Source organism: Schistocerca piceifrons, chromosome 6, assembly GCF_021461385.2.
Source record: "Schistocerca piceifrons isolate TAMUIC-IGC-003096 chromosome 6, iqSchPice1.1, whole genome shotgun sequence".
Taxonomy (NCBI): domain Eukaryota; kingdom Metazoa; phylum Arthropoda; class Insecta; order Orthoptera; family Acrididae; genus Schistocerca; species Schistocerca piceifrons.
In genome coordinates this window covers 41,627,833-41,640,190 of record NC_060143.1, presented here as the reverse complement: position 1 = coordinate 41,640,190, position 12,358 = coordinate 41,627,833, and the positions used below count along the sequence as shown (strand labels likewise).

Genomic DNA, 12,358 nt, shown 5'->3' with positions numbered 1-12,358 from the left:
TTTTGATCTCTTGGTCAATGATGTAAACTCCCCAGAAGGACAGCCACTGCACTTACTAGTCGATAGCAGATCACAGTCAGCCTGATACTTGACACTAACAATAGGTGCCGGAAATGAAACGAGTGCATTAAGCCATTCATTGTTTTGTTCCAAAAAGCGGACCTCTGTCCTGTTAAGCTTCTTGCCACCTTGTTCTCAATTTACCAAATAATGAGGAGAGAGAGAGACTTGTACCTGCAACGGTAGACCAATTGTCTCGTGAAGTTGTTCCTCAGGTAAGGGATTAATGTAGGTAGGCCTTCATTCAACCGGTGTTTAACGAATGGAATTTCACGTATTCTTCATCTGAACCTGTGTGAAAAACATTACATTAACGTTAGCAACAAATTAAGTACAGACAAACAGTCAAATATCGTAACCGTGTTACACGGGAGACAACGCTCTGAAGCCTGCTGTGCCGCTCGCTCATCAACCGCGGCGAGCCGGCACATTGTGATGTGATATATGGGACGCACGGGCCGGAGGAAACTTTCATTATACAAGACAATACGCGATTTAGGCAGCTGATTCTTGTCAATTCTATCAGATAATTGATCAATCTATAGTCTGGGAGTTGTAATTCCGCAATATATTGCGGTATTATGCTACTTTTGCTCCCACTGAATACCCAAGTTCGGCAAATTATGGTCATTTTGTACAAGCATCGAAAAAGACGTAACACAAATAGGATAAGCCTGAGATTTAGAATGCATTAGTGTTTGAGTATGTTCTACATACCTGTAGCAATCGTTTCCATCTTGTAGAACTGAAATTATTCACTTCACTACGTAAATATCCACTCACTAATCGAGCGTGAATTTGCCAAGTTGACATAGCGACGCGTGTGCTCTAGACAAAGATCGTCTTTGAACTGACGTAAATCGTCAGGTATCGAAGGTGGAGACCTATTCTTTTGGGGCGAGATGCACCAATCCTCCTCCTACCCTACCCAACCCACCCCTCAAATTCCCAGAATCGAAAATTCATTTTTCACGGTTGTGGCCACGTTTTGGCGATTCGGCCTCACTGTGTAGCCGTTTGAGGCCTTCTTATATCCACCGATGGGCATGACATCACGGCGTCCCGTGGGCGCGGCCGATCCTGCAAAGGTAATCATTGGCATAGCTGATGGAGTTCAACATACCCACCTAGTTTCCAGCGGATCGATCGGCTCCTTCTGCGTGGACCTCATTTTATGACGATCAGTGTTTTCATGGAGTGTTCATCAAAACACGCAGATAAACCGCAATAGTGGCGGAGGGTGCACTGTGTTGCTGAATGAACACGTCTCCAATACAATTCGTCGTTACAAACGTATCAGTTGCAGCTTAGGCTATAATATGGAAGAATTATATCGAAAACTTACTAGTTTTGTCGTTTTCTGGTAGTCGAAGTGGTACCTCAATTCAAACACAGTCGTTTATGATAAATGAGCTTTGAAGACCGATCGCTTTACGACACCTTTATTGCTGGCGTTGACTAAGGCGAGTCTCCTGCGTTCACCTCAGTCTAACTCAACGCGAGACAGTATTTCGGTTCTTAATAAGTTGGCAATTCGTTTTTCCATTTTTATATGTGTAGATAGAGGAAACTGTTCCGTCCTTGAAGCTTTATCTGTGTGTGTTTCGATCTATTAAGACGGTGGTCTAGCGCTCGAGTTAATTTGTGGGCTCTGTAATGTGAGGATCTAGCCGCACGGGTCAATGGTTTGTGTATTCTAAAGTGAGAAATTGGTTCAAGATGCTGCGGCTACTTCTTGTTGTTGTTATTGTTACTGCCCCTTATAGCACTGAATTTGCTTCAGTGGTGCTCGTGTGTATGACAATCCGAGCTTTTGAGCGACACGTCCTGTTTTCACAAGTTGACCTGATGGGAGCAGTTTTGACGATATACACTAAAGAGCCAAAGAAACTGGTACACCTGCCTAATATCGTGTAGGTCCCAGGCGAGCATGCAAAATGCCGCAACACAATATGACATGGACTCGACTAATGTCTGAAGTAGCGCTGGAGGTAACTGACACCATGAATCTCGCAGGGCTGTTCATAAATCCGTAAGAGTACGAGTGGGGTGGAGATCTCTTTTGAACAGCACGTTGGAGATCTCTTCTGAACAGCACGTTGCAAGGCATCCCAGATACGTTCAATAATGTTCATTTCTAGGGAGTTTGGTGACCAGCGGAAGTGTTTAAACTCAGAACAGTGCTCCTGGAGCCAGTCTGTAGAATTTCTGGACGTGTGGGGTGTCACATTGTCCTGCTGGAACTGCCCAAATCCGTTGGAATCCACAATGGACATGAATGGACGCAGGTGATCAGACAGGTTGTTTGCGTGCGTATCACCTGTCAGAGACATATCTAGACGTATCAGGGGCCCCATTCACTCCAATTTCACACGCCTTACACCATTACAGAGTCTCCACCAGCTTGAAGTGTCCCCTGCTGACATGCAGGGTCCATGGATTCATGAGATTGTCTCCATACCCGCATAAATCCCTCCGCTGGATACAGTTCGAAACGAGACTCGTCCGACCCGGAAACATGATTCCAGTCATCAACAATCCAATGTCGGTGTTGACGGGTCCAGGCAAGGCGTAAAGCTTTGTTTAGTGCAGTCATCAAGGGTGCACGAATGGGCCTTCTTCTCCGAAAGCCCATATCGATTACGTTCCGTTGAATGGTTCGCACGCCGATACTTGTTGATGGCCCAGCATTGAAATCTGCAGCAGTTTACTGAAGGATTGCACTTCTGTCACATTGAAGGATTCTCTTCAGTCGTCGTTGGTCCCATTCTTGCAGGATCTTTTTCCGGCCGCAGCGATGTCGGAGACTTGATGTTTTACCGGATTACTGATATTCACGGTACACTCGTGAAATGTGTCGTACGTCGACTATAACACCATGTTCAAACTCACTTAAATCTTGACAACCAGCCATTGTAGCAGCAGTAACCTATCTAACAACTGCACCAAACACTTGTCTTATATAGGCGTTGCCGACCGCAGCGTCTGTTTACATATCTCTCTATTTGAATATGCATGCCTATAACAGTTTGTTTGGCACTTCAGTGTAAATGTAGCAGATACTTGATTCGAGAAATGTGATGGGCAGAATTCTGAACAACACAAGCACTGCCATATCGCATTTATTCGCCGACATCGGGCCAGCGACTTTCAATAAAAATGTCTCCCCTTTACGGAAATATACGTAATGAATATACGAGTGCAGGTTGCAGACATAAAGTTGATGGCATATTGAAGTTTGAGTATGACCATGGAGCATGCCCGGATAGCCTAATGATAAAGCGACCGCTCGCGATAAGCGTCACCCATTATACAGCTGATGGTTTCCACATTCCGAACTGCGAATACGTTTCATGTCACAGATATTTGTGAAAATTTGGTGTAAGAAAGTACATAAATAGAAAATGATAAATAATTTTTTCAGATGTTTTCGATCAAAACTGTAGTCAGGGGGCCATTTTGAAATGTCTAGCATTTTCTCCATCTGGCGTCAGTACGAAAGGTAGGTTGAAAGTTTTTAACTACTGTAACTCCCTTATTTATAAATCAATTTTACTCAATTTGGTGTCATTATAAACATAAAAGGACCAACTATATCAGTAAACTATAAAAATGCTGCAACTGTGCATATAAATATGTGCAAATCTGTAATTAAAGTCATTTTTCAATTTTTTTTTACAAACTTCATGAATTTTTTTCGTCAAAATCACAAGTTTCACCATTTTAAATTTTGTCTCAAAGAATTGCTATGGTCACACATTGCAACATAAAAAATCAGAAGGGTGTTTGTTCTGTTTAATCATTTAAAACAGAAAGAACATAAATAATAATATACACATTTCATGTTGTGACTCTTACCTAGTGGTCACAAATGATGATCAGTTTTCATAAAACACATTCATAAAATTCTAAAATTCATTCATTCTTTCAAACAAGTTTTCTGATTGAAAAGTATATAAACGACCAGTACTTGTGCTTGCACTAGGAGCAGGCAAAGTCATTAAAATGTTTTCACAAGGTACCCAGCAAACATCAGTGTGAAATGGCCATGAATAAATTGAGGAAGGGCCACTTGGACTCATGAACTTAACTTTTGCATCCATCTCTAGAATTTTTCCAAGCCACCACTGCAGATAGCTGTGACAAATGTTTCTTCTTTTATTGTGTTAGAGGCAGTGTTTTGAATTCCAAGAGGAACTTGAATGAATTTAGTAGATGATGAAACACGCTTTATCAACAACCTGTTTTCATTCAGTGGTTTGAAAAAATGATCCACTCTTGTCCCAGGAATGGTAGAACCAGTCTCATATCGTTTTTGTAACATGTTTGTGAACTTTGTTAACTCCTCTGCTGCCCGAGGCAGGATTCGAACCTGCGACAGTAGCAGCCGCGTGGTTCCGGACTGAAGCGCCTAGAACCACTCGGCCACAGCGGCCGGCGGGATTTCTACAATTTCCTTCCTTGGTTATTGGTGTGACTTCTGTAACTTCCCAGTCAGGTACGGATCTTTCGACGAGCGAGCAGTTGTATTATGATTATTAAGTATGGGGCTATTGCATCAGCATACTCTGAAAGGAATCTGACTGTTACACAATCTGGAACGGAGGCCTTGTCTTTATTAAGTGACTTAATCTGCTTCGCCACACCGAGATATCTGCTAAGTTACTCATCTCGGTATTCTTCATCATAGCAATGTTGACATGTTTTGTTAGGCTCTTAATGTAATAAAAATTTAGTCTGTATGTTTCGCACACCCCTACATACTAACATGACCGCCAGTCAGATCAATTCTCCCACTTCCTCTCATGTGCTTCTTGGGTCCAAATTGGCTACTTTGTTCCACGTGACGTTCCACTGACCAATGGCAGCGGTCATTTGTTGGTAATCCAAACATAAAAGATTGGCGCTACTTTCTTTTTTTAAAGTCTTCAGCGAGGTGTAGCACGAAGTGCCCCCTGCATGTTTTATGCACTAAGATGTTTTCCTTCTTATTATATAGTGAGTTACTCCCATTCAGACAGCCAATTCTATCAGTGGTGGAGGCATCAGAAGCATTCTCTCCCCCTCTCTGCCTTCCCCTACCCCTTCCAACGTTACAATTGTCTTTAGATTTTTCGTCAACATATAATGCACCACAGAAGACACTATGTAGTGCTTGGTAAAAGTTACATGATACCCCATTAAGACACATACTTTGATTTTCCATGTCAAAACACATCAGCAGGAGGCACCTGTCGTACTGACTTTGGTGCAACAATCTTGTTTTCAGTTGTTAATTTCCATCTGGTACCTCAAGTGTTAACATATACCATTCTCCTGCACCCAAAAATTTTCTAGCGAGATCACATATTCATTCATTTGCAAAGCATACTGAATGAATTAGACTTGCGCATTTAGCATCTGACGATGTCTGATCACTGAGAAAGCACGCTGTGGTTGTAGGCTACGCCATCTTCTGTGTATTTGCTGTGTTATCGAAATTACATAACTCATCAGTGTCATTATGGAGACTAAACAGCAAGCTCCAATGCATTGTTCTATTTGTCGTTCTGAGCAAAAACGATCTCATTCAGAATATTGTCTAGTATACTAACTAAACCCACTTCATTCGACGCTTATTTTAATATATCAAGACCAATCATTAAGAAAATTACAGAGAATGTCTGTTAGCCCTAAAGAAGATAATTATCGACGCGCATACGACACAAGCTCAGTGTGCGATTATTTTACGTTGATTCTAGTCAACAATAACTGTGTATAGAAAATGTGCATTGGAAGACGAAAATAAAGCTTCCTGAACAGTTAACTGAACAAAAAATACGTGTTTTTACATAAAATAGGGGAAGAAGTAACTTCGCCTGAAGCTGAAGTATGTAGAGAAACTCCAGACTAAACCATTTAAAGGTCAGTAGGCTACGATAGTTGTAAAGCTAGCAACGTGCGTCCTGTACTTCTGCTGTGTGAAACAAGCATTAAATAGCGAGCTGGCTGGGAATTTTTAGTGCGCTGCTTCCCACCATTCTGTCTCAGGTCAGCGACACTCTGCAAACCAGATCAGAGGAACTACATTATACAAACAGTACATTTGTCGTGTAGATATAAGCTTCTCCTCGTGTTGCACACTGTCTTATTTAAAAGTAAAGTAACCATCCCTGAAATAGCTGCTGAAACACAAACCTGGGTTTCCGTACATAATCATCCTCAGAATGCTTATTATTCCCACGCTCAAAAAACAAATATTGTTCTACCTGCTAATATATACAAGGCACACCCAGTTCAAGCTAAAATACCCGCAGGCTACTGTTTACTTGCATGCCATTTCTCGTTATTACACATTCCTTGTCGACCTTACCCAGTCTCATGAATGCTGCAACACTGGACCGCAGTTCGTTCCTTACAATACAGACAAAAAGTTTGTTCAAAACATTCTAACGTTCATGACGTTACATTCCTCATAAGGGAGGTCGTATGCTTTCCGAACACTTAACTCCCATAGCTATATGTTCGTGGACAGTCACCAGCGGCTAACATTTTGCTTGTTATCACTGTGAGCACTGGCATATTACAATCATCATTACTAAACATTTAAACTTCAAAGTCACATCTCCCTCAAGATGTACTGATTACGATATAACCATAATTGCACCACAAACACTAATACCTAGTATTCTCTGACAACACTAGTCAAAATATGGAAGATGTTTCACAATCTATCATCTGAATATTTTGAAAGAAACTACAGAACGAATCAAAGAGTATGAACCATCACTCTGTTTCGTATTTATATAATTTGATAAATTTTCGTACTAACAGCTGTAATCATAGCAATCGAGAGAAAAAAGGCATTATTCCATCTATCTTATAAGTCTGAAACAACACAACTCCTATTATAATTTATCAGGATAGACAGAAATTTAAATTTTAAAGAAGAAATAGACAAAGAGATTCCATATCATCAAAACTATTCTCGGCAGCCCTTCTGTGCTTCAACAGCGAAAATACGTGGTAGAGGACCATGTCTTTTGCAGATGGTGTTGCACTGTTTGCCTCCGGTACAGATAAACATGAACATCGAGGGAAATAACTTGATCGATCAAGTTTGAAAGTAATACTGCAAATCAGCTAGGGTAATAATGAAACAATGTATAACGAACATGTCCAAAACAGTACACATCATCAATCAAGCGACAGCATAAGTTGATAAATTTTTAAATTTCGGGCAGTTGTAAACACAGAAAGGATGGTCAGAGATCGAAATAAGCTGAAGCGTAAATTTGGATTGGGTCGCTCTTGGTAAAGTAGAAGAGAGTTCTTACAGCGGAATTACAGTGTGTATAAAGGGAGCATTTACCAAAAAGTTGCATTTCTAGTTTTGACCTAACGCAGTACGACATGGATTTTCACACGAATGTATGGCAGACGAATGACGGAAGTTCTCTGCTCTATTACAAGAGATGAGAAAAGAGGAGACAGTTACGTAATGGAACATTAGAAAACATCAAACAGCAGAATGGATGCGTATCGTTGAAAGTCATAACGAGTATAATGACTTTTCTGGAGACTAGAAATCTACTCTGTACGAATCAGCATGGGTTTCGAAAAAGACGATCGTGTGAAACCCAGCTCGTGCTATTCGTCCACGAGACTCAGAGGGCCATAGACACGGGTTCCCAGGTAGATGCCGTGTTTCTTGACTTCCGCAAGTCGTTCGATACAGTTCCCCACAGTCGTTTAATGAACAAAGTAAGATCATATGGACTATCAGACCAATTGTGTGATTGGATTGAAAAGTTCCTAGATAACAGAACGCAGCATGTCATTCTCAGTGGAGAGAAGTCTTCCGAAGTGAGAGTGATTTCAGGTGTGCCACAGGGGAGTGTCGTAGGACCATTGCTATTCACAATATACATAAATGACCTCGTGGATGACATCGGAAGTTCAGTGAGGCTTTTTGCGGATGATGCTGTGGTATATCGAGAGGTTGTAACAAAGGAAAGTTGTACTGAAATGCAGGGGATCTGCAGCGAATTGACGCATGGTGCAGGGAATGGCAATTGAATCTCAATGTAGACAAGTGTAATGTGCTGCGAATACACAGAAAGAAAGATCCCTTATCATTTAGCTACAATATAGCAGGTCAGCAACTGGAAGCAGTTAATTCCATAAATTATCTGGGAGTACGCATTAGGAGTGATTTATAATGGAATGATCATATAAAGTTGATCGTCGGTAAAGCAGATGCCAGACAGATTCATTGGAAGAATCCTACGGAAATGCAATCCGAAAACAAAGGAAGTAGGCTACAGTACGCTAAGTCGCCCACTGCTTGAATACTGCTCAGCATTGTGGGATCGGTACCAGATAGGGTTGATAGAAGAGATAGAGAAGATCCAATGGAGAGCAGCGCGATTCCTTACAGGATCATTTAGTAATCGCGAAAGCGTTACGGAGATGATAGATAAACTCAAATGGAAGACTCTGCAGGAGAGACGCTCAGTAGCTTGGTACGGGCTTTTGTTGAAGTTTCGAGAACATACCTTCACCGAGGAGTCAAGCAGTATATTGCTCTCTCCTACGTATATCTCGCGATGAGACCATGAGGATAAAATCAGAGAGATTAGAGCCCACACAGAGGCATACCGACAATCCTTCTTTCCACGAACAATACGAAACTGGAATAGAAGGGAGAACCGATAGGGGTACTCAAGGTACCCACCGCCACACACCGTCACGCGGCTTGCGGAGTATGGTTGTAGATGCAGATGTAGAAATGTTTAAAGGAGGCCTTTATCCAACAATGGACGTCAAATGACATGAATGATGACGATGATAAAATAATAATATTAATGAACGACGTTAACTCGGATTAAGAGGAGGCTGAGGTTTAAGACCGAAGTCCAGAAGAATAAATGTGGAAAGAAAATGTGCATTGTTGTTACGAAAACACCCAGTGTTACATCTTTAAAACCGTGAATAATCCATTAAAAAAGAAAAAGTTTGAAGAAAAATTTATCATAGTAGACAGGAGAAACATTTCTCGTATTTGCGGCAGTAGCATGCATTAGAATGAGGCACTCTACTGCATCACAAGTGTGCACTTCGCTTAGAGCGCGTGTGATTACACGAAAGGCCAGAACAGTTCATGGAACGTGGGTAAAGACGAGCTCCTTAATCAGTGTCAGGGTACTGCTATATGTTTACAGTTAATTTAACTGTCAGCTGTATTTGAGTATTAAAGTGGTATCAAGAATGAGATTTTCACTCTGCAGCGGAGATTGCGCTGATATGAAACTTCCTGGCAGATTAAAACTGTGTGCCCGACCGAGACTCGAACTCGGGACCTTTGCCTTTCGCGGGCAAGTGCTCTACCATCTGAGCTACCGAAGCACGACTCACGCCCGGTACTCACAGCTTTACTTCTGCCAGTATCTCGTCTCCTACCTTCCAAAGGTACCATTCTGCTGCTAGAGGAAAACTGCGCCAGTCACAGGTAGGAGACGAGGTACTGGCAGAAGTAAAGCTGTGAGTACCGGGCGTGAGTCGTGCTTCGGTAGCTCAGATGGTAGAGCACTTGCCCGCGAAAGGCAAAGATCTCGAGTCTCGGTCGGGCACACAGTTTTAATCTGCCAGGAAGTTTCAAAATACACTGCAATCTTACCTATATATTCAGGTTCTTTCATTTTATGCACATTAATTTCTTTGTTCTAGCGTGTTACCAGTTGAATAAATCTTGTATAACATTCAGAGATTCCATTTTCATTGCTATGACGGTTTCTTACATCAGCTGTATAGACAGGCATCAGATGACGCCGGTGGCAGCAACCGTCTTCCGGTGGCTTATACAAGGCGAACGTAATGAAATCGACAAACTGCAGGGACGGATTTCTGATTGGAAATGGAGGAAGAAAGGTCCTATGAACATGTGCCCGGTAATGGAAGGTGTGGGTGCAACGACTACAAAACGTCCTGGAACACGGTACAGATCTGCACTGCATCCACGTCACAGCAGATGTTCAAAGTGGCCTCCATGGAACGCAATACACCCGCTCACACATACTTGTCAAGCAGGATACAAATAATTGTACTTTGGCTTATACCATTTCGTCTCAGTATCCCGCAGAAATCAGTTCTCCAAATCTGGTGCACGCACAGTCCGCCGCCTCCCTGCACGTTCGTTTGTCTGAAAGAACCCGTGATCACACAAACGTCCAAAAACGACTTGAAATTTTGTCTGACGTGGTTGGTGTGTGTGTGTGTGTGTGAGGCCTTTGTTTTGGCGTCGCCGTGCTACCTCTCGACCGTTTCCATCTGCTTGGCCTTACACAAACATCATCTCCGATTGTTCCCAACATACCATTCTGCTGCTAGAGGAAAACTGCGCCAGTCACAGATGCAAAAAATGGCTCTGAGCACTATGGGACTCAACTGCTGAGGTCATTAGTCCCCTAGAACTTAGAACTAGTTAAACCTAACTAACCTAAGGACATCACAAACATCCATGCCCGAGGCAGGATTCGAACCTGCGACCGTAGCGGTCTTGCGGTTCCAGCCTGCAGCGCCTTTAACCGCACGGCCACTTAGGCCGGCGTCACAGATGCAACACACAGCACTTGGTAAAAAGCAACTGTCTTTCGTCAGCGCTATTTACCGCGGCGACGTTTCATTTCCGGACACATGTTCATAGGATCTTTTTTCCTCCAGTTTCCAGTCAGGAATCAGTTACTGCAATTTGTCGGTTTTATTAATGTTCTCCCTGTATAGGTTAACTGGTACATTTACGTTATGTATCGTCTTCGGGTATCACTAGAAATAACTTAGATCAGGGCCGGACGGTGTGGCTGAGCGGTTCTAGGCGCTACAGTCTGGCACCGCGCGACCACTACGGTCGTAGGTTCGAATCCTGGCTCGGGCATAGATGTGTGTGATGTCCTTAGGTTAGGTTTAAGTAGTTCTAAGTTCTAGGGGACTGATGACCTCAGCAGTTAAGTCCCATAGTGCTCAGAGTAATTTGAACTATTTTTCTGAACCAGTTTTGAACTTAGACCCGGGACGTAACTACGTTGTGGCAAAAGGGGGCAATGTTCTGGGGACCTCATGGCACCCAAAATTATGTAAGGAAAAAGCTAAGGAGATTAAAATGAAAAGGAAAAACAAAAAATGTGTCCTGCATCGACTATGGTCTTTCCCTTTATAAATTATGTGTTCCTTTGGAAGTCAGATCTGGAAGCTGGAGAGATCTAGAGACAAGATTAGATTAATTACAGCTTTCTTAGAGGCATTTAATCATTCTTCCCGCACTCCATAAGTGAATGGAACGGGAAAAAGCCGTGGTAAATGGCACAGTGGGACGCACCCTCTGCCATGCACTTCACAGTGGGTCCAAGAGTACAGATGTAGATATACCGTAAGAGTTTATAAGAGACATTATCATCGAATGTTTGGCCAGCGCCTCGGGAATTCTAATTAACGTAAACGTGGGAGCGAACCTTGAAGATGGGCAATATCGTTGACCACGGAAGAAACGGAATTTGAATACAATAGCGGAATGAATGGCGGTTCTTACCGAGTTAGCGTCCGTGTCAGGTGTGCGCCTTGTTTCCGTGATCGCTGGCAGTGCGGAATCATAAGTTTACCGTTGTGACTTTCAACGTAACTGACCGAAGAGAAATTCCGAAATCATCTGCAGTCCGGCACTGAAATGGATCCTAGGACACAAGTGAAAATTTGTGCTGGACCGGCTCTCGAACCCGGAATTACGGTTTATCGCGAGCGGTCGCCTTAACCACTTCCGCTATCCGAGCACGCTCCCCGTGTTACCAGAGTTTCCGTATATCACACTCTTCATACGTAGTGTCCTCTGTCCACATCCTCGCCTCGCGGGATTAGCCGAGCGGTCTTGGGCGCTGCAGCCATGGACTGTGCGGCTTGTCCCGGCGGAGGTTTGAGTCCTCCTTCGGGCATGGGTCTGTGTGTTTGTCCTTAGGATAATTTAGGTTAAGTAGTGTGTAAGCTTAGGGACTGATAACCTTAGCAGTTAAGTCCCATAACACTTCACACACATTTGAACTTTTTTTTTTTTGTCCACATCCTCGTTGCTCACAGCCTCAATTGATTCCCGCAAGACCTTGAACGAAGAGAGAGTCCGCACTGAAGGTATCGTTATTTGCTGTCAAGCAACTATACAGGGTGATTCAAAAAGAATACCACAACTTTAAAAATGTGTATTTAATGAAAGAAACACAATATAACCTTCTGTTATACATCATTACAAAGAGTATTTAAAAAGTTTTTTTTTCAC

At 42.7% G+C, this 12,358-nt stretch overlaps 1 protein-coding gene across 1 annotated transcript in view; it reads right to left on the bottom strand.

The window, feature by feature from the left end:
* Nucleotides 1-12,358, bottom strand: part of LOC124803103 (long-chain fatty acid transport protein 1-like) — a 334,127-nt gene that overhangs the window by 230,357 nt on the left and 91,412 nt on the right. The gene's annotated exons all lie outside the window — the stretch shown is intronic.